The sequence below is a fragment of the Pristiophorus japonicus genome, unplaced genomic scaffold (assembly GCF_044704955.1).
Source record: "Pristiophorus japonicus isolate sPriJap1 unplaced genomic scaffold, sPriJap1.hap1 HAP1_SCAFFOLD_29, whole genome shotgun sequence".
Taxonomy (NCBI): Eukaryota; Metazoa; Chordata; class Chondrichthyes; family Pristiophoridae; genus Pristiophorus; species Pristiophorus japonicus.
Window position 1 is genome coordinate 3,678,518 of NW_027252668.1, and position 26,050 is coordinate 3,704,567.

At 48.5% G+C, this 26,050-nt stretch overlaps 2 long non-coding RNA genes across 4 annotated transcripts in view; one reads left to right on the top strand and one right to left on the bottom strand.

Moving 5' to 3' along the window:
* Positions 1 to 26,050, top strand: part of LOC139248294 (uncharacterized) — a 214,279-nt gene that overhangs the window by 38,646 nt on the left and 149,583 nt on the right. The window lies entirely within an intron of this gene.
* On the bottom strand, positions 1,283 to 25,823 carry LOC139248293 (uncharacterized). Of its 2 annotated transcripts, XR_011591043.1 has the most exons (5): positions 25,742 to 25,823; positions 24,576 to 24,702; positions 23,928 to 24,016; positions 6,959 to 7,166; positions 1,283 to 2,655 (listed from the first exon to the last, which is right to left on the bottom strand). It is a non-coding gene; the product is annotated as an uncharacterized lncRNA (long non-coding RNA). The 2 variants fall into 2 exon arrangements; XR_011591044.1 differs by lacking the exon at positions 24,576 to 24,702.

The following is a 26,050-nucleotide window of genomic DNA, read 5'->3' on the forward strand; positions in this document are numbered from 1 at the left end:
AGCCATGGTTGAGGCACCTTCCCAGTTTTATTTTTACTCCAGACAGGGATGTACAATTGCTGAAGTTCATCTATGTGATCTTTAAATGTTTGCCATTGCTTATCCACCGTCAACCCTTTAAGTATTCTCAGCCAGTCTATTCTAGCCAATTCACATCTCATACCGTCGAAGTTACCTTTCCTTAAGTTCAGGAGCCTAGTTTCCGAATTAACTTTGTCACTCTCCATCTTAATAAGGAATTCTACCATATTATGGTCATTTTTCCCCAAAGGGCCTTGCACAACAAGATTGCTAATTAGTCCCTTCTCATTACACATCACCCAGTCGAGGATGGCCAGCTCCCTGGTTGGTTCCTCGACATATTGGTCTAGAAAGCCATCCCTAATACACTTCAGGAAATCCTTCTCCACTGCATTGCTATCAGTTAGGTTAGCCCAATCTATATGTAGATTAAAGTCACCCATGATTACTGCTGTACCTTTATTGCACACATCCCTTATTTCTTGTTTGATGCTGTCCCCAACCTCACTACTACTATTTGGTGGTCTATAGACAACTCCCACTAGCGTTTTCTGCCCTTTGGAATTCCGCAGCTCCACCCATACCGATTCCACATCATCCAGGCTAATGTCCTTCCTTACTATTGCATTGATTTCCTCTTTAACCAGCAACGCCACCCCGCCTCCTTTTCCTTTCTGTCTTTCCTTCCGAAATGCTGAATACCCTTGGATGTTGAGTTCCCAGCCTTGGTCACCCTGGAACCATGTCTCCGTGATGCCAATCACATCGTACCCGTTAATTGCTATCTGCGCAGTTAATTCATCCACCTTATTCTGAATACTCGTCACATTGAGGCACAGAGCCTTTAGGCTTGTCTTTTTAACACACTTTGCACCTTTTGAATCTTGCTGTAATGTGGCCCTTTTTGCTTTTTGCCTTGGGTTTCTCTGCCTTCCACTTTTAATATTCTCCTTTCCATCCTTTGCTTCTGCCCTCCTTCTATTTCCCTCTGTCTCCCTGCATAGGTTCCCATCCCCCTGCCACATTAGTTTAACTCCTCCCCAACAGCACTAGCAAGCACTCCCCCGAGGACATTGGTTCCGATCTTGCCCAGGTGCAGACCGTCCGATTTGTACTGGTCCCACCTCCCCCAGAACCGGTTCCAATGTCCCAGTGTTGATTCCTGGATTCTTTTACCTCAATCTGGTTAAGCAAAATTACTGAAACAAATACCGTTTGTGCTTTAAACAAAGCAAGCTTTTATTTAAAAAGCAAATCCCGATCGGGGACTTTCATCAGACAGAAGGAATGCAAGTCTGTTCGAACGCACTCACTTCCTACGGACAAAGTGACGTTACATTGTCAAGGCACGATGGTTATACATTTTCGGCAAAAGATAAGATAGGGCTAGAGTGACATCCCAGCACAGCCCATCTCTTTTGATCCCTCCTTCCCTTTGTCCACTCATAAGCCGACCCAAGCATGGTCCGATTTTAAACAAAGACCTTCTGTCAATGTTTCAGGTTAATAACATGATTTAATAAGACCTTGAGGTTTTTCTGCAAGCTGTGGATTTTGTTTCAATATGTGTTGGTGTTGTAATATTTCGCAGTCTCGAGTCTGAGATGTCATGGCTATTCCTCCATGAATTGTTTGTTAGCTTATACTGTCCCTATACAATTCCCACGTTCTCAACTTCAATGTCTCTATACATTTTTAAACATTCACATTCCCCCCTTTTATCATTCCATGATAACACTTAGGATCATTCTAGGAGCATCGCATTCATCCGTTCACATTCTATTTCCTGAATCATATTGTTGTTAGTGTCGAGTAGTTCTTTAGTTCGTTGGATCATAACTCGGGAGCCCTTGACCACAAGAGGATTTGCTAACCTTGCCATCATTACTTTAAAACAAAGGTTAAGGCAACCAACAATTAGATAGGATCTCTAAGATCCATCTGATAGCCAATCAAACCAGCTAGATCCTTCTGCTGGTGTGGATAACTTCTTCACCTTCCTTCTTATGTGATCAGCGAGATTGGTTATGTTTTCTGAACTATCAGGAATGTAAGTGCAACATTCAGATCCTATCTGGGCACACGTTCCCCCTTTCTCAGCTAACAGGTAATTGAGGGCCATTCGGTTTTGTAATGCTACGGTCCTTATTGCTACCATTTCAGCTGTGATGCCCTCCAGAGCTTCAGCAGTATTGCATTGGCCCCCCTCCTCTCGTGATAGTTCGGCTCTGAATCCATCTGACAGTCTCAGTTAGGGTTAGTGGAACTCCCCCTTTGGAATGTGTAGGGAATGTATAGGGAATGTGAACACACCCAACATCTAGAAAAGTTCCCATTTTGCGCATAAACATAAGACATGTAGCTCTCGTCTCTGTCTCCCCTCCCATGCACTGAAACTGTCATATATCAACACTATTATACAGACTGTGGCATACAGACAGTTTCATCTTATGGCTCAGGATTCAGATAAATAGTCCAATTATTTTGCTGATTAAAAGAGTTCAGTTTTCCCGTCTCTCTTCTCAGGTCACGGTCGGTGTAGCTGGCTGTCTATCACTACGGGTAAAAGTTCAAACTGGTCCACATTCCAATTAGGATGCCAACGGCCTTGTTCAGCTATGGAGAAGAGGAAGTCTGGAACAGAAACAGGAGTTAGAATAACCAGTAAAATAGGTTCGTTAGAAGGTGGTGAGCTTGCAGTGGTGCAGGTGAACCCAGGCACTTTTCCCCTCAACCTTGGCTGCAGTGGGGGTAGTGAGTAACACCTGAAAAGGCCCCTCCCATTGTGGCTCTAATCCCTTCCGAATCCATACTTCCGTGGTGCCACGAGGGACAATTCAGGTAAAACTGGGAGGTCGAGGTGAGCATCTTGAACCTGGTTGTGAGCTAGTCACAGAGCCTGAGTCAGAGAAAGAACATAGGTGGTCATCAGTCGAGCTGAGATACCATATCTAGGAACAATTTCCCTCATTAACACCTTAACAACAGTTTGAGCCTTATTGTCCAGGGTAGGGTAGGCTTCAATCCATCTGCTAAACACATCTACTATTACTAACACATATTTGTAACACTGAACTTTTTGCAACTCAATGTAGTCCAACTGAAATGTCTCAAAGGGACCTTCGGGTAGGGGCGTTTTACCCCAATCACAGGGGACTCCCTTTCCTGGATTATGTTGCTGGCAAACCAAGCAACGACTACTGATGTTCTGGGTGAGCGCCTGGAGTCTAGGGTGCCACCAAGTAGCCAAAAGTGTGTCACTCGTGGTCCTTGCTCCACAATGAGTAGCAAAATGCATACATTCAATAACCCATCGAGCCAACTCGTCAGACATGCAAGTCTGTTCCGCGGGAGTGGTCCAGAGTTTAGAAACATTGTCATAAGTACATGCATAATATTTCCACAACAGTTTATCTTTTTCAGGAGCGTCCTCCTGTGCTTTTATAACATCTTGGATGGTTGGCATTGGTTTTTCCGAGGCTAACTTATCCTTCGTAGGATTTTTAGTCTGACTCATAATTTTGGGCACGACCATCTGTTGGTCACGAGAGGCCTATTTGGCCTCTTGGTCAGCACAACGATTCCCTATATCAACCAGAGAATTTCCGGTAGTGTGGGCAGTACATTTGACAATGGCAATGCATTTGGGGAACATGAGGGCTCGCAACAAATCAGATACTAGCTGTTTATGGGATATCTCATTCCCCTGTGAGGTTAAGAATCTCCTATTTTTCCATAATTGTCCGAAATCATGGGCCACCCCAAAGGCATACCTAGAGTCGGTATAGATATTGACTTTGAGATCTTTGGCCAAGATACAGGCTCGGGTGAGGGCGAATAGTTCAGCTTGTTGAGCAGAATAGGCGGTTTCAAAAGCGGCAGATTCCAAGACCTGATTCTCCTGGTTTACTGTGGTGTATCCTGAGATTCATGTATCTTCTGGATTAATTCCGTCAACATACATAATACAGTCTGGATCTTCAATTGGCACATCAACAAAATCTTCCCTGACTGATGTGGCCTCTTAAATTAAAGATAAACAATCATGACTGGGTTCTTCCTCATCTTGGGGCGGCTCAGTAAGAAAACAGGCCGGATTAATTGCAGTACAGTGCCGAAAGGTCAGCTTAGGATTGTTTAGTAAGTAGATCTCATATCTGCTTTGCCTGGCCATGGTAAGGTGTTGAGTCTGCAGTTGGCCCAGGAGATGTGTTAAGACAACGGTAGCACAGTGTTTCAGAATTGTACAATACAGTTGAAAGGGCCGGTCATAGAGGGGCCGGCCCAAAGCCAGAGCTTGCAGCAGGGCTGTCTTTAGTTCCTTAAAGGCTTGGACGTCTATGGTTTCTATTTCAAAGCTGCCTTACTTATTTGTATACGGGGTGAGGTGCTTAGTCATCAGGGCAACATTAGGGATCCAGGATCTGCAGTAATTGATCATCCCCAAACACTGTCGCATTTGTTTAGCCGTGCTAGGGACTGGAAACTGGCAAATTGGTTCGACTCAGCTAGCCTCCAATGCTCGGTGGATACTCAGTATTGCCTGTGATAACCCACTTGGGAGGGGTCCTCTGCCCACACATGAGGATCCACATAGTCAGGTATGTCAGAGCCAGTATGATGCTGCAGAGTCGTTAAGACCTTCTCGGGGTCCCCGTGGAATTTGCACATCCCGGCTGGTAGGGTCAGCCTCATCTATAGCCTGGCGCACCATAACTTCCAAATCTTTAGCGTGGTGGGGAGGTAATACTTCACGAGTAATATGTGGTGCCACCGTTGGGGGCTGTCCATTTCCACAAAATCTGCCTTCCCTTCCGGTCCAGTCACTCTAGCCCTTAATAGAATTTCCTTCACTTCCCCTTCGTGATCCTGATAAAAGTTCTGCAGGTCCTGATTCTTTCCACTGGGATCGTATGCTAGGGTCACGTGATAGGGTGCCTGCGGCAGGTCCAGAGACCAACACTGAGGGGTTCTAGTGGTATAATACTGCCGCTTAAGGGTTCCCTGTTTTACAATAATCCCATCATCTCCACACTCCAAATGCAACTGGAATTTGCAGAGGGGGTCTCTAGCCATCAAGTTACAGTCCAGATTGGTTGTGATAACAAATCGATGTTCCACCGATTCTTCCTGGTAACCCATTTTAACCGGTTCTGACACCGGGAATGTAGAGACTTGTCCCAGGAATCCTGACAGTTCCTGTGTTTCAGTAGAGGCAGGGAGTTTAAGCTTTGATTGTACAGAAGGCATGAAGGCTCCCGTATCTATCAAAAAGGGTTGCCAATCATTCAGAATTTTTAACAATATCATTGGTTCATCGTCTGGGGAGGATCCCTGCACAATCAGGCTGCATAGTCAATCGGGGGACAATTGACCAAAGGGGTTGTTCTGGGAGAAGTTAGTGCAAGATCCTCCTTTCCCCCCTTGCCCCCCTCCTCTTCCTTTTCCATGCTGACGGTAGGGGCAATTTTTATTCCAATGTCCTTCCTGCCCACAATTAAAACAGTCAATTCCTCTTACCCAGTCCCGGCCTCTTCCCATACCATGCCGGGGACAATAGGGAGGTTTATTAGCAGGGCTCGGGCCATTTGGTTGTTTAGTATAACCGTATCCTTGCTTATCCATCCAATCCTGTATGCAACACTGCGGTTCTATTGATCCTTCCTCCCGAGATGGCTCTTCCTTTCTAGTCACGTATTCAGTCTTGACCCGGGTTGGGGGTGCACCTCCCCCTCCCCTTTCTTTTCCTGCCAATAATATCTAACTGCCCTTTCCATTTGTCCGGATAGCGTGAGCAATCGAATAGTTGTTCGAAGATCACATAGACATCTATAGTGCGGTGGTCTGCAGCTTGTTGTGCATCAGGGTTTGGCATTGGTCTGACAGGGAATTGGTGTCGGGATTTTGGGATCTTGGAAATCATTTCTAGGTCGGAGGATGTTTCGGAGCTGTCTGACTGCTTGACAGTTCTGCGTCTCGATCGGCGGGGGTGTTTGCTATGTCTTTCACAACTTGGACTGGTAGATTGACTAGAAGATTTACGGGACTGTCTGTGATATCGGGATATAGTTCTGCCCTTTCGAGTGTGAGATCTGGTCCTTTCGGCTATATTGCTTGTGAACTGGGGATCCGAATCGCTATCAGAGGATGAGGAGTCAGTTTGGGTTTGTTGCTTTGGTGGTATGGGGTTATTTTTAACTCCTCTCGCCGGAGTGTAAGGTGGAGGGTGTTGGGAAGAGGACTGGAGCAAGGGGCCAGGGGGTGCGGGAGGTGCCGTTGGGCGCTGAGTCAGTGACCACTCATCAATTTCATCATCAGCCTCGGTTAACACAAAGCCAGCCATTTGACTACGTAGTCTGTCAATACCTTTCTCAGAGGTCCCAGAGGATCTCTTAGTAAGTTTGTCGTGCGCAAATTCTTTTTTTTTTTTTAAAGACGTCTACAGTTTTAACATGTGTTCCCTCTGTCAATGAGAGTCCCAATTTAATAGCATTTATTTGCCAACTTGACAGAAGTGATGCATCTTTTAATTTTTGACAATCCCTGTGCTTTTTTTGCTACCTCTATGCTTCTAGTGCCACCTAGAGGCCACTGGTCATCCCCTAATAATTTGTTCAGGGCTCCTGATAATTTTCTAAAGTCTTCAGCTCTTTCAGGGAATTCCTCACATAACTTTTGTAGCGGACTGTCCGCATCCGTTGTTTTATCCAACTGATTACCCATTTTCACGCTGCCCCTCGTATTACCGTGTCGTTACGCGTTCGTGTCGTCGTGCAATTTGAACAAACTTAAAATAAACACAGACTTTACTGAAACTAACACTGACTTTGAACAAACTCAAAATAAACAGACTTTACTAAATCTAACACTGATCCGCGTCGCCCCGCGGTTCGCGTCGCCGCACGATTTAAAACACTTAAAATAAACAAAGACTTACTGACACCAGCACTGACTTTGATATCACCCCGCGGTTCGCGTTGCCGCGCGTTCGCGTCGTCCCACGTTCACTCGGCCGAGCGCTCGTGCCGCCGCACGTCCTGCGCCGCCATGCGTTCCACGCTGCTGCGCGTCTACGTCAGCCCTCCTTCACTTGGCCGCACGCTCACACCGCCGCACGTCTCGCGTCGGCCCTACCTTTCGAGTTGCTGCATGATTTAAATACAATCAGTGCCTAGACGGGCCAAGTGATATACGAGGTCGATGTCACACCTGGCTTGAACACCTATCCTCTATTTAATTCCCCATAAGCCTTACTTAATTCCCTGTGAGCCTAATTTTCTAAATTTGATTTCTTATGAGCCTTATTTAATTTCTTTTAGTCTCCAAATTTCCCTATCCTTTCGCGTCACTGCGCAGTTTAAATCCAATCAGTCAATGAAAGCCCTAATTTAATGGAGTTTTTCTGCCAACTGGACAGGAGTGATTTTTTTTTTTAAGACTGCAGTGGAATTTTTCTCATAATTTAAAATCTCAGAACATTTTTTTTTCAGCACCTATTTAGTACGTTACTTTTTTTTGTCTTTTCCATAACTAGAGGGAAGTCTGGCACGTAGGCTGTGGACTGCTTTTCGTTATCTCAATTGTTCCAGCCTCAAGGTCGTGTTATTTAATATAATATATATTTTTTTGAATCCTTTTGAATCCATCTCAGTTGTTTTGCTGTGCCTTCTCTGAATGTTTTCTTTCGACAAGTAAGTGAGCATGTTAAATCCTTTTTTTTTAACCACCGGGACCATGTAATTTTTTCTTTTTTTTTAAACTCAACAAACCTATCCTTTGTGCATTTCCTGGCTCCGTAACTTATCATCTGAATATACGTAATTCAATAAGGTTCACACTCTTAAACTTCCCACATACAGGACAACACTATGAAGGGTTAAAAAAAACTTTCATTCTGTTTGAAAAAGTAGGTGGAGATAAAACAAACCACAACTCCCCGGCTTTTTTTTTAAACAGTAAAAATCACAGAAGCATTTCTCATTTAAACAGACGTTCACAAGAGTCTCTTTTCTTTCCTATTAATTTTTGGATCCATGATTGATCATCTATCCCTATCTAGCTCTAACTATAACCTATCTTTCCAAGTCGCCGCTTGGTTTGCGTCATCGCACAATTTCCCTATCTCTATCCCTATTCTAAGTTTGAAAGGTATTCACCAGATTGTCCTGGATCTCGTTCAGACACTACCTGAGAACCAGTGAGTGGCTAAACTTTCCTCAGACTTTTGAAACCGGGGGAAACTGGAACAGTATTGAAATCATACTCACTCCAGTGGCCACTTTCCCCTCGTCTCGTCCAAGGCTAGTCTGGCTCTTAATTCGCAAGTTTTCGGCAGTCGTCCGTTGAGATCCCACTTCTGACACCAAATGTTGATTTCTGGATTCTTTTACCTTAATCTGGTTCAGCAAAATTACTGAAACGAATACCGTTTGTGCTTTAAACAAAGCAAGCTTTTATTTAAAAAGCAAATCCCAATCGGGGACTTTATCAGACAGAAGGAATGCAAGTCTGTTCGAACGCACTCACTTCCTACGGACAAAGTGACGTTACATTGTCAAGGCATGATGGTTATACATTTTCGGCAAAAGATAACAAGATAGGGCCAGAGTGACATCCCAGCTCAGCCCATCTCTTTTGATCCCTCCTTCCCTTTGTCCACTCATAAGCCGACCCAAGGTCCGATTTTAAACAAAGACCTTCTGTCAATGTTTCAGGTTAATAACATGACTTAATAAGACCTTGAGGTTTTTCTGCAAGCTGTGGGTTTTGTTTCAATATGTGTTAGTGTTGTAACATTTCGCAGTCTCGAGTCTGAGATGTCATGGCTATTCCACCATGAATTATTTGTAAGCTTATACTGTCCCTATACAATTCCCACGTTCTCAACTTCAATGTCTCTGTACATTTTTAAACATTCACACCAGGATGGATGTATCTATCCTTGTGCTGCCAGCATCTGGTATGGGTGTATGTATCTATCTGTGCCTGTCAGTCTGTGTTATGGGAGTATGTATTTATCACCGTACCTGACAGATACTGTTATGGGAGTATATATCTATCTGTGTGCCAGTCAATCTCTGGTATGGGAGTATGTATCTATCTCTGTGCCTGTCAGTGCATGGTATGGGAGTATGCATCTATCTGTGCCTGTCAGTCTCTGATATGGGCGTATATATCTATATGTGCGCTGCCAATGTCTGGTATGGGTGTATGTATCTTTCTCTGTGCCAGTTAGTGTCTGGTAAGGATGTTTCCAGTTATGTGAATGTCAATCTCTAGTATGGGAGTATGTATCTATCTCTGTGCCTGTCAGTCGCTGGTGTCGAAGTATGTATCTATTTGTGTACCTGTCAGTCTCTGGTATGGGCGTATGTATCTATCCATGCGCTGTCAGTGTCGGGTATGAGTGCATGTGTCTATCTCTGTGCTGTCAGTATCTGGTATGGGTGTATGTATCTATCTGTGCGCTGTCAATCTCTGGTATGGGAGTATGTATCTATCTCTGTCCCTTTCAGTCGCTAATATATACCTGTCAGTTTCTGGCATGTGAGTGAGCGGTTTAATATATACCTATCAGTTTCTGGTATGTGAGTGTGGAGTTTAATCTGCACCTATTGGTTTCTGGTACATTAGTATGTATTTTATCTGTCCCTGTCAATCTGTGGTATACGAGTGTGTGTTTAATTTGTATATGTCAGTTTCTGGTACGCGAGTGTGGGTTTTAGTCTTTATCTGTCAGTCTCCGGTGTGTGACTGTTTTTTCTTCTTTCTATCTGTCAGTTTCTGGGATGTGAGTGTGGATTTTATTTCATACCTATCAGCCATATGTGAGTGTGTGTTTCACTCTGTATCTGTCTGTCTCGGGTTTGTGAGTATGGTCTTTTCTCTGTATCTGTCAGTTTCTGTTATGAGACTCTGGGTCTTATTCTGTACATGTCATGTTCTGGTATGTGAGTGTGGGGGGTTACTCTGTACCTGTCAGTTTCTGTTATGGGAGTGTGAAAAGCAGAATATTTATTAAAAGGTGAGAGACTAGTCAATGCTGTTATTGTGAGGGCTTTGAATGTCTCAGTAAACACATCACAGAAAGTTAATGTGCAGGAACAGGAAGCAATTAGGAAGGTAAAAGTTTTGGGCCTATACCCTTGGAGATGAGAAGAATGAGAGGTGATCTCAATAAAACATCAGATTCTGAGGGGGATTTACAGGGTAGATGCTGAGAGGCTGCTTCCCCTGGCTGGAGTGTAGAACTAGGAGCGAAAGACTCACGATAAGGGCTCGGCCATTTAGGACTGAGATGAGGAGACACTTGTTCACTCAGAGGGGTGTGAATCTTTGGAATTCTCTACTGCAGAGGGCAGCGGATGCTCCAGTCGATGACTGTATTCAAGACTGAGATCGGGAGGTTTTTGGGCACTAAGGGTTATGGGGATAAGGTGGGTAAATGGAGCTGAGATAGAAGTTCAGTTCAGGTGTTATTGAAAGATAGAGCTGGCTCGAGGGGCTGCATGACGTATTATTGCTGTTATTTCTTATTTTATTTTAGCTGTCACTCCCTGGGTTGTGAATGTGAGTTTTAATCTGTATCTGTTAGACTCTAATATGTGAGTGTGGGATTTACTTTATAGCTATCTGTCTCTTCGATGCGAGTGTGGGGTTTAATCTATACCTCTGTTAGTCTCTGCTATGTGAGTGTGAGGTTTATTCTGTACCTGTCAGTTTCTGGTATGTGAGTGTGGTGCTTAATCTCTGCTTGTCAGTTTCTGATATGTGAATGTATGTTTTATTCTGTACTCGTCAGTCTATTGTCAGTATGTGAATGTGTGTTTCATAGAAACATAGAAATTAGGTGCAGGAGTAGGCCATTCGGCCCCTCGAGCCTGCACCGCCATTCAATAAGATCATGGCTGATCTTTGAACCTCAGTACCCCTTTCCTGCTTTCTCTCTATACCCCTTGATCCCTTTGGCCATAAGGGCCATATCTAACTCCCTTTTGAATATATCTAACGAACTGGCCTCAATAACTTTTTGCAGTAGAGAATTCCACAGGTTAACCACTCTCTGAGTGAAGAAGTTGCTCCTCATCTCAGTCTTAAATGGCTTACTAACCCTTATTCTTGGTTCTGGAACTCCCCAGCAACAGGAACATTCTTCCTGCCTCTAACCTGTCCAATCCCGTCAGAATTTTACATGTTTCTGTGAAATCCCCTCTCATTGTTCTAAACTCCAGTGGATACAAGCCCAGTTGATCCAGTCTCTCCTCATATGTCAGTCCTGCCATCCCAGGAATCAATCTGGTGAACCTTCGCTGTACTCCCTCAATCATAAGACCATCCTTCCTCAGATTAGGGGACCAAAACTGAACACAATATTCCAGGTGAGGCCTCACCAAGGCCCTGTACAACTGTAGTAAGATCTCCCTGCTCCTATACTCAAATCCTCTAGCTGTGAAGGCCAACATACCACTTGCCTTCTTCACTGCCTGCTGTACCTGCATGCCAAACTTCAATAACTGATGTACCATGACACCCAGGTCTCGTTGCATCTCCCCTTTTCCTAATCTGTCACCATTCAGATAATATTCTGTCTTCCTGTTTTTGCCACCAAAGTGGATAACCTCACATTTATCCACATTATACTGCATCTGCCATGTATTTGCCCACTCACCTAACCTGTCCAAGTCACCCTGCAGCCTCTTAGCATCCCCTCACAGCTCACACCGCCACCCAGCTTAGTGTCATCTGCAAACTTGGCGATATTACATTCAATTCCTTCATCTAAATCATTGATGTATATTGTAAATAGCTGGGGTCCCAGCACTGAACCAATGCATGCACTATCTTTGTCGCCACTTCTTTTAAGACGCTAGGATGTAAGCCATCAGATCCAGGGGACTCGTCTGCCTTTAGTCCCATCACTTCATCGAGCACCACTTTAGTGACAGTGATTGTACTGAGCTCCTCTCTCCCCATAGTCCCTTGACTATCCACTATTGGGTCATCTTCAGTATCCTCCACCATGAAGACTGACACAAAATATTTGTTCAACGTCTGCCATTTCCCTGTTCTCCAATATTAATTCCCCAGTCTCATCCTCTCGGGGACCAACATTTACTTTAGCCACTCTTTTCCTTTTTATATATCTGTAGAAACTCTTACTATCTATCTGTTTTTATGTTCCTTGCTAGTTTACTTTCATAATCTATCTTCCCTCTCTCTTATTTTTTTAGTCGTTCTTTGCTGGCTTTTAAAAGTTTCTCAATCCTCTGGCCTCCCACTAGTCTTGGCCCTCGTTTTCAATTTGATACCATCCCTTATTTTGCCAAGGATGGTTATCTCTTCTCTTACAGTCTTTCCTTCTCATTGGGATATATTTTTTTGGCGAGTTATGGAATATCTCCTTAAATGTCTGCCACTGCTCATCAACCGTCCCATTTTTTAGTCTATTTTCCCAGATCAATTTAGCCAACTCTGCCCTCATACCTTTATAGTCTCCTTTATTTAAGCTTAGGACACTGGTTTGAGATCCAACTTTCTCACCCTCCAACTGAATTTGAAATTCAACCATGCTATGGTCACTCATTCCTAGAGGATCCTTTACTGGAAGATAATTTATTAATCCTGTCTCATTACACAGTACCAGAGCTAAGATAGCCTGATTCCTGGTTGGTTCAAGGAAACTATCCCGAATACACTCTATGAACTCTTCCTCAAGGCTACCCTGGCCAATTTGCTTTGTCCAATCAATATGAAGGTTAAAATCGCACATGTAAAAAAGGAACGACAATAATCAAGACTCCATTATTTCTTGATACTGTTCATCTCCGGAATCAACCTCGTGAACCTTCTCTGACTGCCTCCAACGCAAGTATATCTCTCCTTAAATAAGGAGACCAAAACTGTACGCAGTTCTGGCCTTGCTAACAACGCCCACATACCGTGAATAAATAAAATTTTTAAATGCAAGATTGTTCACCCTTGATCGAGACTCCATCAGAGGAAATAGTTATTTTGTATCTACCCTATCAAATACTTCAACCGTCTAAACTCAAGGGAATGCACACTAAGTTTATGTAACCTTTCTTCATAATTTAACCCTTTAAGCACGAGCATCATTCTGGTGAATCTGCAATGTACCCATTCCAAAGCCAATATATCCTTACTGAGTACAAACGCTTCAGATAATGTCTGACCAAGGTCTGTACAACTGTTTCAATCTGTACTTGTCTGTTTCTGGTATGTGGGTGAATGGGGTTTATTCTGTACCTGTAGTTTGTGGCATGTAAGAGGAGGATTTAATCTGTATCTGTCAGTTTCTGGTATGTGAGTGTGGGCTTTAATCTGTACCTGTTAGTCTCTGTTATGGGAGTATGGGGTTTATTCTGTACCTGTCATTTTCTGGTATTTGAGTGTAGGTCTATTTGGTACCCGTCCGTTTCTGGTCTGTGAGTGTAGGATTCAATCTGTACTTGTCCATTTCTGGTATGTGAGAGTGGGGTTTATTCTGTACTTGTCAGTTTCTGATGAGTGTGGTATTTCATAAGAACATAAGAATTAGGAACAGGAGTAGGCCATCTAGCCCCTTGAGCCTGCTCCGCCACAACGAGATCATGGCTGATCTGGCCATGGAATCAGCTCCACTTACCCGCCCACTCACCATAAGCCTTAATTCCCTTATTGGTTAAAAATCTATCTATCTGTGATTTGAATACATTCAATGAGCTAGCCTCAACTGCTTCCCTGGGCAGAAAATTCCACAGATTCACAACCCTCTGGGAGAAGAAATTCCTTCTCAACTCGGTTTTAAAATGGCTCCTCTGTATTTTGAGGCTGTGCCCCCTAGTTCTAGTCTCCCCGACCAGTGGAAACAACCCCTCTGTCTCTATCTTGTCTCTCCCTTTCATTATTTTAAATTTTTCTATAAGATCACCCCTCATCCTTCTGAACTCCAACGAGTAAAGAATCGGTCTACTCAATCTATCATCATAAGGTAACCCTCTCATCTCCGGAATCAGCCTCGTGAATCGTCTCTGTACCCGCTCCAAAGCCAGTATATCCTTCCTTAAGTAAGGTGACCAAAACTGCACGCAATTACTCCAGGTGCAGCCTCACCAATACCCTGTACAGTTGCAGTCGGTCCTCCCTGCTTTTGTACTCCATCCCTCTCGCAATGAAGGCCAACATTCCATTCGCCTTCCTGAATACCTGCTGCACCTGCAAACTAACTTTTTGGGATTCATGCACAAGGATGAGCTGACCGGTGCCCTCGACCGGCTCTCGAGAGGAAAATCCCCGGGGCTGGACGGGCTGACCGTGGAGTTCCACAAGGCGTTCTGGGACGTCCTGGGGGGCGACTATGCGCGGGTCCTGGGGGAAAGTCTGGCGACCGGGGAGATGCCCCTCTCTTGGCGCAGGGCAGTCATCGTCCTGCTGCGTAAGAAGGGTGATCTCCGCCTCCTTAAGAACTGGTGCCCGGACTCCCCCCTCAGCACGGACTACAAAATCTTCACCAGGGCGATGTCTGCTCGCCTTGGTGCCGTGCTGGACCACATGATCCACCCCGACCAGTCCTACACGGTCCCGGGCCGGACAATCCACGATAACATCCATCTGGTCCGGGACCTCATCCATTGTTCCCAGGAGGCTGGTCTGTCGGTCGCCTTCCTATCCCTCGACCAAGAGAAGGCGTTCGACAGGGTGGATCACGACTATCTGCTCGGAACTCTGCGCGCTTTCGGGTTTGGGACGCATTTCGTCGCCCGGATCCGACTTTTGTACACCGCCGCGGAGTGTCTGATTAAGGTTAACAGGTCCTTGACGGCGCCCCTTCGCTTTAGGAGAGGGGTGCGCCAGGGATGCCCCATGTCCGGCCAGTTATACGCCGTTTGCATGGAGCCTTGCCTCTTGCGGACGAGGTTGACGGGACTGGCTCTGCAAGGGCCGGGCGTGGAGGTCGTCCTCTCGGCTTACGCCGATGACGTGCCCCTCGCGGTAGAGGATCCCGCTGACCTGCGGAGGATGCGTGAGTGCCAGGAGATTTACTCGGCCGCGTCCTCCGCCAGGATCAACTGGGAGAAATGTTCCGGACTCCTGGTGGGTCAGTGGCGGGTGGACTCCCTGCCGGAGGAGCTCAGGCCTTTTGCCTGGAGCACGACCCATCTCCTCTATCTGGGAGTCTACCTTAGCCCCGACGAGGGAGCCTGGCCGGCGAACTGGCAGGAGCTGGAGGCCAAGGTCGCCGCTCGCCTAGGGCGCTGGACAGGACTGCTCCGAGTGCTGTCCTACAGGGGTCGAGCGCTAGTCATAAACCAGCTGGTGGCCGCAATGCTGTGGTACCGGCTGGTCACTTTGACCCCTCCCCCTGCGTTTGTCGCCAAGATACAGAAGAAGCTGGTGGACTTCTTCTGGAACAACAGGAAGCACTGGGTCTCTGCCGCGGTCTTGAGTCTCCCGCTTGAGGAGGGCGGTCAGTCGTTGGTGTGCGTCAGCGCCCAGCTCGCGACTTTCCGTCTTCAGACCCTGCAGAGATACCTTTACGTTGAGCCCCCTCCTAGGTGGTGCGCTCTGGCGAGGTATTTCTTCCGCCAGCAGCTCGACCTCAATTATGACACGCAGCTCCTGTTTGTGAACTTGGGGGGTGCCAGGACCGCCCTCCGGGAGCTGCCTGTCTTTTACAGGGAACTCATCAGGGTCTGGAACAAAGTCTCCACCAAGCGCAGCTCTCCGCCGGCTGGAGTGGCGGCCGTCCTGCAGGAGCCGCTGCTCGGGAATCCGTACCTCCACGGCCGAGGCTTCATGTGGCGGTCGGAAGAGAGGGCTGTGGCTGGTGAGGTGACCAGGGTCAGGGACCTGCTCGATGGCGGAGGAGCGGGCTGGATGGCGCCAGACACGCTGGCGCGGCGCCTAAACTCTGCCAACATCCGCCACGCGGCCGATGCCATCGAGTCGCTAAAAACAGCTCTGGGCCCTGACCCCGTTAGGTGCATCGAGGAGGCTCAAGCACGTGGGGAGATCCCGTCCGAACTGACCCCCGTCCGGACGGAATTCCTCATCGGCGCCAAACCCCGGAACCTCCCTCGGGGGCCGGCGCCTCACAACTTGAGCCGCCTCGGGGAAATCCCCTCCGTGCCTTTCAGTTCCGCGCGGAGGGGTTTCCTGTACGGGCTGCTCCTGCACACCCTCAACTTTGCCATCCTCGCCGGCCGTCCGGACACGCCATGGCGTACCATCTTGCCGTCCGGAGGAGGCGGGGGTCCCCGATGGAGGGCACTCTACGCAGGGGTCCTCCCACTATTCATCGGGGACTTGGCCTGGAGGGTGGTGCACGGAGCAGTGCCGTGCAACAAATTTTTAAGCCGGTTCACGGACTCCCAGGCCGCCTGCAATTTCTGCGGTCTGGAGGAGTCCGTGTTCCATGTTTTTATTGAGTGCACAAGGTTGCAGCCCCTGTTCCATTATTTGAAGGGGCTGCTCCTGAAATTCTGGCTGCACTTCAGTCCCACTCTCCTGATCTTTGGGCACCCTGTGCGGAGGGGAGCGGGTAGGTCCGAAGGCCTCCTCGTAGGACTGCTCCTGGGCACGGCCAAGGGTGCCATCAGCCGGTCCAGGCAGCGGGCGGTCGAGGGGGTCGTTCAACCTGACTGCCTGCCTCTCTTCCGCTCTTACATCCGGTCCAGGGTGTCCTTGGAGATGGAGCACGCGGTGTCCACCGGTACGCTCGCGGCCTTCCGCGAGAGGTGGGCACCGGAGGGACTGGAGTGCATCATCACGCCCGGCAACCAAATTTTAATTTGATTTTACGTTTTAAAGTTAATTTGTTTTAATTGCCGGTGCTTTTAGTGTCCCCTTCCCTTTTATAGGGGGCACTGGGGAAAATTTGTGATTTTAGTGCCCAAAAAAAAAAAAAAAAAAGAAAAGAAAAAACACAAAAAAAAACAAAAAAACAAAAAAAAGGGGGGGAAAAAAGGGCCTTGTAAATGTCTGGAGTGTCACCCAGGTCGGGTGGCACCGTTTAATGTTTTTATGTTTTGCAGGTAAACTCAAAAGAGTTTTCATGCACAAGGATGAGCTGACCGGTGCCCTCGACCGGCACTCGAGAGGAAAATCCCCGGGGCTGACCGTGGAGTTCCACAAGGCGTTCTGGGACGTCCTGGGGGGCGACTATGCGCGGGTCCTGGGGGAAAGTCTGGCGACCGGGGAGATGCCCCTCTCTTGGCGCAGGGCAGTCATCGTCCTGCTGCGTAAGAAGGGCGATCTCCGCCTCCTTAAGAACTGGTGCCCGGACTCCCCCCTCAGCACGGACTACAAAATCTTCACCAGGGCGATGTCTGCTCGCCTTGGTGCCGTGCTGGACCACATGATCCACCCCGACCAGTCCTACACGGTCCCGGGCCGGACAATCCACGATAACATCCATCTGGTCCGGGACCTCATCCATTGTTCCCAGGAGGCTGGTCTGTCGGTCGCCTTCCTATCCCTCGACCAAGAGAAGGCGTTCGACAGGGTGGATCACGACTATCTGCTCGGAACTCTGCGCGCTTTCGGGTTTGGGACGCATTTCGTCGCCCGGATCCGACTTTTGTACACCGCCGCGGAGTGTCTGATTAAGGTTAACAGGTCCTTGACGGCGCCCCTTCGCTTTAGGAGAGGGGTGCGCCAGGGATGCCCCATGTCCGGCCAGTTATACGCCGTTTGCATGGAGCCTTGCCTCTTGCGGACGAGGTTGACGGGACTGGCTCTGCAAGGGCCGGGCGTGGAGGTCGTCCTCTCGGCTTACGCCGATGACGTGCCCCTCGCGGTAGAGGATCCCGCTGACCTGCGGAGGATGCGTGAGTGCCAGGAGATTTACTCGGCCGCGTCCTCCGCCAGGATCAACTGGGAGAAATGTTCCGGACTCCTGGTGGGTCAGTGGCGGGTGGACTCCCTGCCGGAGGAGCTCAGGCCTTTTGCCTGGAGCACGACCCATCTCCTCTATCTGGGAGTCTACCTTAGCCCCGACGAGGGAGCCTGGCCGGCGAACTGGCAGGAGCTGGAGGCCAAGGTCGCCGCTCGCCTAGGGCGCTGGACAGGACTGCTCCGAGTGCTGTCCTACAGGGGTCGAGCGCTAGTCATAAACCAGCTGGTGGCCGCAATGCTGTGGTACCGGCTGGTCACTTTGACCCCTCCCCCTGCGTTTGTCGCCAAGATACAGAAGAAGCTGGTGGACTTCTTCTGGAACAACAGGAAGCACTGGGTCTCTGCCGCGGTCTTGAGTCTCCCGCTTGAGGAGGGCGGTCAGTCGTTGGTGTGCGTCAGCGCCCAGCTCGCGACTTTCCGTCTTCAGACCCTGCAGAGATACCTTTACGTTGAGCCCCCTCCTAGGTGGTGCGCTCTGGCGAGGTATTTCTTCCGCCAGCAGCTCGACCTCAATTATGACACGCAGCTCCTGTTTGTGAACTTGGGGGGTGCCAGGACCGCCCTCCGGGAGCTGCCTGTCTTTTACAGGGAACTCATCAGGGTCTGGAACAAAGTCTCCACCACGCGCAGCTCTCCGCCGGCTGGAGTGGCGGCCGTCCTGCAGGAGCCGCTGCTCGGGAATCCGTACCTCCACGGCCGAGGCTTCATGTGGCGGTCGGAAGAGAGGGCTGTGGCTGGTGAGGTGACCAGGGTCAGGGACCTGCTCGATGGCGGAGGAGCGGGCTGGATGGCGCCAGACACGCTGGCGCGGCGCCTAAACTCTGCCAACGTCCGCCACGCGGCCGATGCCATCGAGTCGCTAAAAACAGCTCTGGGCCCTGACCCCGTTAGGTGCATCGAGGAGGCTCAAGCACGTGGGGAGATCCCGTCCGAACTGACCCCCGTCCGGACGGAATTCCTCATCGGCGCCAAACCCCGGAACCTCCCTCGGGGGCCGGCGCCTCACAACTTGAGCCGCCTCGGGGAAATCCCCTCCGTGCCTTTCAGTTCCGCGCGGAGGGGTTTCCTGTACGGGCTGCTCCTGCACACCCTCAACTTTGCCATCCTCGCCGGCCGTCCGGACACGCCATGGCGTACCATCTTGCCGTCCGGAGGAGGCGGGGGTCCCCGATGGAGGGCACTCTACGCAGGGGTCCTCCCACTATTCATCGGGGACTTGGCCTGGAGGGTGGTGCACGGAGCAGTGCCGTGCAACAAATTTTTAAGCCGGTTCACGGACTCCCAGGCCGCCTGCAATTTCTGCGGTCTGGAGGAGTCCGTGTTCCATGTTTTTATTGAGTGCACAAGGTTGCAGCCCCTGTTCCATTATTTGAAGGGGCTGCTCCTGAAATTCTGGCTGCACTTCAGTCCCACTCTCCTGATCTTTGGGCACCCTGTGCGGAGGGGAGCGGGTAGGTCCGAAGGCCTCCTCGTAGGACTGCTCCTGGGCACGGCCAAGGGTGCCATCAGCCGGTCCAGGCAGCGGGCGGTCGAGGGGGTCGTTCAACCTGACTGCCTGCCTCTCTTCCGCTCTTACATCCGGTCCAGGGTGTCCTTGGAGATGGAGCACGCGGTGTCCACCGGTACGCTCGCGGCCTTCCGCGAGAGGTGGGCACCGGAGGGACTGGAGTGCATCATCACGCCCGGCAACCAAATTTTAATTTGATTTTACGTTTTAAAGTTAATTTGTTTTAATTGCCGGTGCTTTTAGTGTCCCCTTCCCTTTTATAGGGGGCACTGGGGAAAATTTGTGATTTTAGTGCCCAAAAAAAAAAAAAAAAGAAAAGAAAAAACACAAAAAAAAACAAAAAAAAGGGGGGGAAAAAAAGGGCCTTGTAAATGTCTGGAGTGTCACCCAGGTCGGGTGGCACCGTTTAATGTTTTTTATGTTTTGCAGGTAAACTCAAAAGAGTTTTCATGCACAAGGATGAGCTGACCGGTGCCCTCGACCGGCTCTCGAGAGGAAAATCCCCGGGGCTGGACGGGCTGACCGTGGAGTTCCACGGGACGTCCTGGGGGGCGACTATGCGCGGGTCCTGGGGGAAAGTCTGGCGACCGGGGAGATGCCCCTCTCTTGGCGCAGGGCAGTCATCGTCCTGCTGCGTAAGAAGGGCGATCTCCGCCTCCTTAAGAACTGGTGCCCGGACTCCCCCCTCAGCACGGACTACAAAATCTTCACCAGGGCGATGTCTGCTCGCCTTGGTGCCGTGCTGGACCACATGATCCACCCCGACCAGTCCTACACGGTCCCGGGCCGGACAATCCACGATAACATCCATCTGGTCCGGGACCTCATCCATTGTTCCCAGGAGGCTGGTCTGTCGGTCGCCTTCCTATCCCTCGACCAAGAGAAGGCGTTCGACAGGGTGGATCACGACTATCTGCTCGGAACTCTGCGCGCTTTCGGGTTTGGGATGCATTTCGTCGCCCGGATCCGACTTTTGTACACCGCCGCGGAGTGTCTGATTAAGGTTAACAGGTCCTTGACGGCGCCCCTTCGCTTTAGGAGAGGGGTGCGCCAGGGATGCCCCATGTCCGGCCAGTTATACGCCGTTTGCATGGAGCCTTGCCTCTTGCGGACGAGGTTGACGGGACTGGCTCTGCAAGGGCCGGGCGTGGAGGTCGTCCTCTCGGCTTACGCCGATGACGTGCCCCTCGCGGTAGAGGATCCCGCTGACCTGCGGAGGATGCGCGAGTGCCAGGAGATTTACTCGGCCGCGTCCTCCGCCAGGATCAACTGGGAGAAATGTTCCGGACTCCTGGTGGGTCAGTGGCGGGTGGACTCCCTGCCGGAGGAGCTCAGGCCTTTTGCCTGGAGCACGACCCATCTCCTCTATCTGGGAGTCTACCTTAGCCCCGACGAGGGAGCCTGGCCGGCGAACTGGCAGGTGCTGGAGGCCAAGGTCGCCGCTCGCCTAGGGCGCTGGACAGGACTGCTCCGAGTGCTGTCCTACAGGGGTCGAGCGCTAGTCATAAGCCAGCTGGTGGCCGCAATGTTGTGGTACCGGCTGGTCACTTTGACCCCTCCTCCTGCATTTGTCGACAAGATACAGAAGAAGCTGGTGGACTTCTTATGGAACAACAGGAAGCACTGGGTCTCTGCCGCGGTCTTGAGTCTCCCGCTTGAGGAGGGCGGTCAGTCATTGGTGTGCGTCAGCGCTCAGCTCGCGACTTTCCGTCTTCAGACCCTGCAGAGATACCTGTACGTCGAGCCCCCTCCTAGGTGGTGTGCTCTGGCGATGTATTTCTTCCGCCAGCAGCGCAACCAAAAATAAAAACACAAAAAAAAAGGGGAAAAAAAGGGCCTTATAAATGTCTGGTGTGTCATCCAGGTCGGGTGGCACGGTTTAATGTTTTATGTTTTTACAGGTAGACTCTAAAAGAGTTTCATGCACAAGGACCCCCAGGTCCCTCTGCACCGCAACATGTTGTAATTTCTCCCCATTCAAATAATATTCCCTTTTACTGTTTTTTTTTTTTCCCCCAAGGTGGATGACCTCACATTTTCCAACATTGTATTCCATCTGCCAAACCTTAGCCCATTCACTTACCCTCTCTAAATCTCTTTGCAGCCTCTCTGTATCGTCTACACAACCCGCTTTCCCACTAATCTTTGTGTCATCTGCAAATTTTGTTACACTACATTCTGTCCCCTCTTCCAGGTCATCTATGTATATTGTAAACAGTTGTGGTCCCAGCACCGATCCCTGTGGCACACCACTAACCACTGATTTCCAACCCGAAAAGGACCCATTTATCCCGACTCTCTGCTTTCTGTTAGCCAGCCAATTCTCGATCCATGCTAATACATTTCCTCTGACTCCGCGTACCTTTATCTTCTGCAGCAACCTTTTGTGTGGCACCTTATCGAATGCCTTTTGGAAATCTAAATACACCACATCCATCGGTACACCTCTATCCACCATGCTCGTTATATCCTCTATGTGAGTGTGGGGTTTAATATATAGCTATCAGTTTCTGGTATGTGAGTGTGGGGTTTAATCTGCACCTGTCAGTTTCTGGTACATGAGTGTGTATTTTATCTGTCCCTGTCAATCTATGGTTTATAAGTGTGGGTTTAATTTGTATATGTCAGTTTCTGGTATACGAGTGTGGGATTTAATCTGCAGCTTTCAGTCTCTGGTATGTGAATGTGTGTTTTAATCTGTACAAGTAAGTTTCAGGTATGTGAGTGTGCGTTGCATCTGTACCTGTCAATTTCTGGTGTCTGAGAGTGGGTTTTAATCTGTACCTGTCAGTTTCTGGTATTTGACTGTGTTTTATCCTCTACCTGTCAGTTTCTGGATGTGAGTGTGGGATTTAATCTGTACCTTTTAGTCTCTGTTATGTGAATGTGTGTTTTAATCTGTAGAAGTTTCAGGTATGTGAGTGTGTCTTGCATCTATACCTGACAGTTTCTGGATGCAAGTGTGGGTTTTATTCTGTACCTGTCAGTTTCTGGTACGTGTGTGTGGGTTCATTCTGTTCAAGTCAGTCTCTAATTTGCCAGTGTGGGTTTATTCAGTACTTGTCAGTTTCGGTTTTGAATGTGTATTTTATTCTGTACCTGTCAATCTCTGATATGAGATATCTGATACCTTTCATTTTCTGTTTTGTGTGTTTTGATTTTAACATGTATCGGTCAGTTTCTGATATGTGAGTGTGCATTTAATCTGTACCTGTCAGTTTCTGGTTTAACCTGTACCTGTCAGCTTCTATGTATGATACATGAATGTATACTGTATGTGTCTCTGATATGCGAGTGTGTGTATATTTCTCTAACGATCAGATTTAGGTATGTGTGTGGGGGTTTAATCTGTGTCTCTCAGTTTCTGGTGTGTTACTCTGGGTTTAATCTGAACCTCTTCGTCCTGCAATTTGGGTCTGTGTTTTCGACTGTATCTGTCAGTTCCTGCTATATGAGCGGGGATTTACTCTGTATCTGCCCATCTCTGGTATGCGAACATGAATATCTGTTTTATGTTCTACCTGAATTTTCCTGATATGTGAGTAAAGGTTTTACCTTTCTGATAGGTGTGTGTGGGTTTCACTCTGCATCTGCCAGTTTATGAGATGGTAATATGTCTTTAGCTCAGAAACTGTCAGATTCTGCAATGCAAGTATCAGTTTTACTTTTTACCTCTGTTTTCTGACATGTGACTCTGGGATTTACACTCTACCTGTCACTCTCTGGTGTGGAGTTTACTCTGTATGTGTCACTTTCATCTATGTGGGTGTGGGTTGTATACTGTATCTGTCAGTCAATGGTACGGGAGTGTGGGTTTTATTCTGCACCTGTCATTTTCTGGTATGTTCGAGGTGGCTTAATACTGAATCTCTCCTTTCCTGATACGTGATTATTGATTTTGCTCTGTACCCGTCAACTTCTGATATGCGAGTACAGTTTTTACTTTATAACTTCTAATTTAAGGGATGTGATTGTGTGTTTTATTCTCTAACTCCCTGTTTCTGGCAAGTGAGTGTGGGTGTTTAATCTACATGTCAGTTTGATCTGTTTCAATGGTGATTCTACTGCTCCATGTAAGATTCACAATGTAACTCTGATACTGTGGATCACTGTGGGACTGACTGCTTCTGCTGCCTGTGATAATAGGATTGAAGCCAGTTCTGTGTCTCTGCGCTCTGTGAATGATAACGTACTTACTGTGTGTGGGAAGGAGCTGCCTGCACTGGTTGACAGTCCGTGTATGCCAGCAGTGTGGATTGACACTGTGTCAGTGTCTATCTGTTCCTGTGTTTGTGAGTAAGTGAGTGAAAATGGATCTGTCTCTCAGTGCAATATGTTTGGACTTTGAAACAACATCTTATTGTACTGCTCCAAGCGACTGTGGGATTCATAATGTAACTCTGGAAATTCGGATCACTGTGGGACTGACAGCTTCTGCTGCCTATGACAATAGGATTGAGACCAGTTTTGTGTCTCTGTGCTCTGTAAGTGATAATATACTTACTGTGAGTGAGAAGGTGCTGACAGCACTGTTCCTTGTGTTCCGAGTGGAGGAAAGATCACATTTATTCAGGCTCAGTGAAGTACTTCTCTCTGAGAGTAATAATACGAGAACATTATTAGTTATGATATGGACAGGTGAGTGGGAGAATATAAAAAATAAAGTTATAATTAACATGTTTGTTTATAATAAAGTAAAGTATCTGGAGAGGGGAAACCGCGATACAAACAGTGTCATTGTCTGACCTCACTGCAATACAGTGGCACTGAGATTCTCCACACCAGGTGTGTCGGACAGTTCTATAGTAAGTTATCAGCATCCAGACACAACCCAAACCCAGCACTGGTCCATGAATAGGACCACCCGATTGGAACAGTCCAGGTTTATATCTCCCACTCCCATGGGACTATTTGTAAAATTCTGAATCTTTTCCTGGAATATAACTATAGTACCTGGGCTGTACAACAATTGTTTTCAGTCGGTTGAAACCGAGTTGAGGGCCTGTGTAGTTAACAGAATGTCACAGGGCCCAGATCCTGATGTATCTGAGGGAGCGACAGGCTCTCGATCACCAGCAACACGGTTCTGGACAACTCAATGCACCAAAACAAAATAACCGATGCTTGAAATGTCTTCTCCCACACTCCTCACCTGGTGTCTGCAATAGATGCACTTTGTGAAACTCCTCACAACCTCACCATCAGGCTGTGTTTCCACTGTTCACTGTCCAAGAACAACAGACATGGTGAGATTGGAACTGAATCAGGAACATTCACTACTGATTTGGGGAAAGAAAGCAACAATGATTTGAAAGAGCGAGGTGATTTACTTTCACTGTTACCTCACGCTGTATACACAACTATTTTAGCAAAACAATAAATCAAGTGCCCCCTTATTAAAGGGACATTAAAATAGACAAATTAAACTTTGGCATTAAATGGATCAAATTAAAATTTGGTTCCTAGGGGTGATGATGCACTCCAGTCCCTCTGGCGCCCACTTCTCACGGAAGGCCACGAGCATACCGGTGAACACCGTGTGCTCCATCTCCAGGGACACCCTGGCATGAACATAACCGCGGAAGAGAGGCAGGCAGTCGGGCTGAACACCCGCTCGACCGCCCGTGGCCTGGACCGGTTAATGGCCACCTTGGCCATGCCCAGGAGCAGTCCTACGAAGAGGCCTTCCGATCTGCCCGCTCCCCTCCGCACAGGGGGCCCAAAGATCAGGAGCAGGGGACTGAAGTGCAAACGATTAACGAATGTCATCCTTATGTAGGAGCCATCAAGCAAACTCTGCCAAGTAACGTTCATTGGTTCGTGTGCAACGGCCTGCGGAGAACCATGAGATGCTACTGTAAGTACTGCTTACAACCAGAGTCATCAGAGGTCCATTTTATCCTCAAGTAGAAAGTAAGAGACTGTCCAGACACAGCCCGAGAATGGCCTCTCCCTTCCCCCACTCACTCCATGTTCCGGAACTAGTTCCTGCTCCACTCTGCCTCTGACAAACAAACAGCCCCCGACGGAACTAAACCAGGAACGTTCACTCCTGGTTAGGAGAGCGAAAGCAGCAATGATTGTAAACAGCAGATTCTGCCCATTCTGTCTCCCTTCCCCCTGGACACACACTGTCCACACACAGCCCGAGAATGGCCTCTCCATCCCCCCACTCACTGACACTGGTTCTTGCTCCACTCCGCCCCTTGCACACAGACCCCGACTCTCCCCGGACTCAGTGCCGGTCTCTGAGCCCATCTGCGGACACGCTCCCAAAGCGCTGCGCTGCTGTAAGGAGGCTGCTGCTCGCTGCCTTACCCCGGGGCCGCGGGCTCTCCATTCCTGGCTGTTTGAAACCATCTTCTTCCGCTCACTGAGTGAATGGCGATCACAGGCAGGACTGGGGGAGGGGAGGGCGCATGCGCTCTTCTGCACTGGGAATCGACACAGGGGGCGGGGCTGGACCGCGCATGCGCAGTTCTCTGTAATAATTCAGCCTGTAAAAATCAAAGTGCACTTTTCCCAATGTATTTTTTATCAGAATCTGACAAAGGAACTGGGCCTGGGGGGAAAGGACAGAGAATGATTAAAGCTGGGAGCCTTGTCCCTTGGAGATGCTCAATTTGG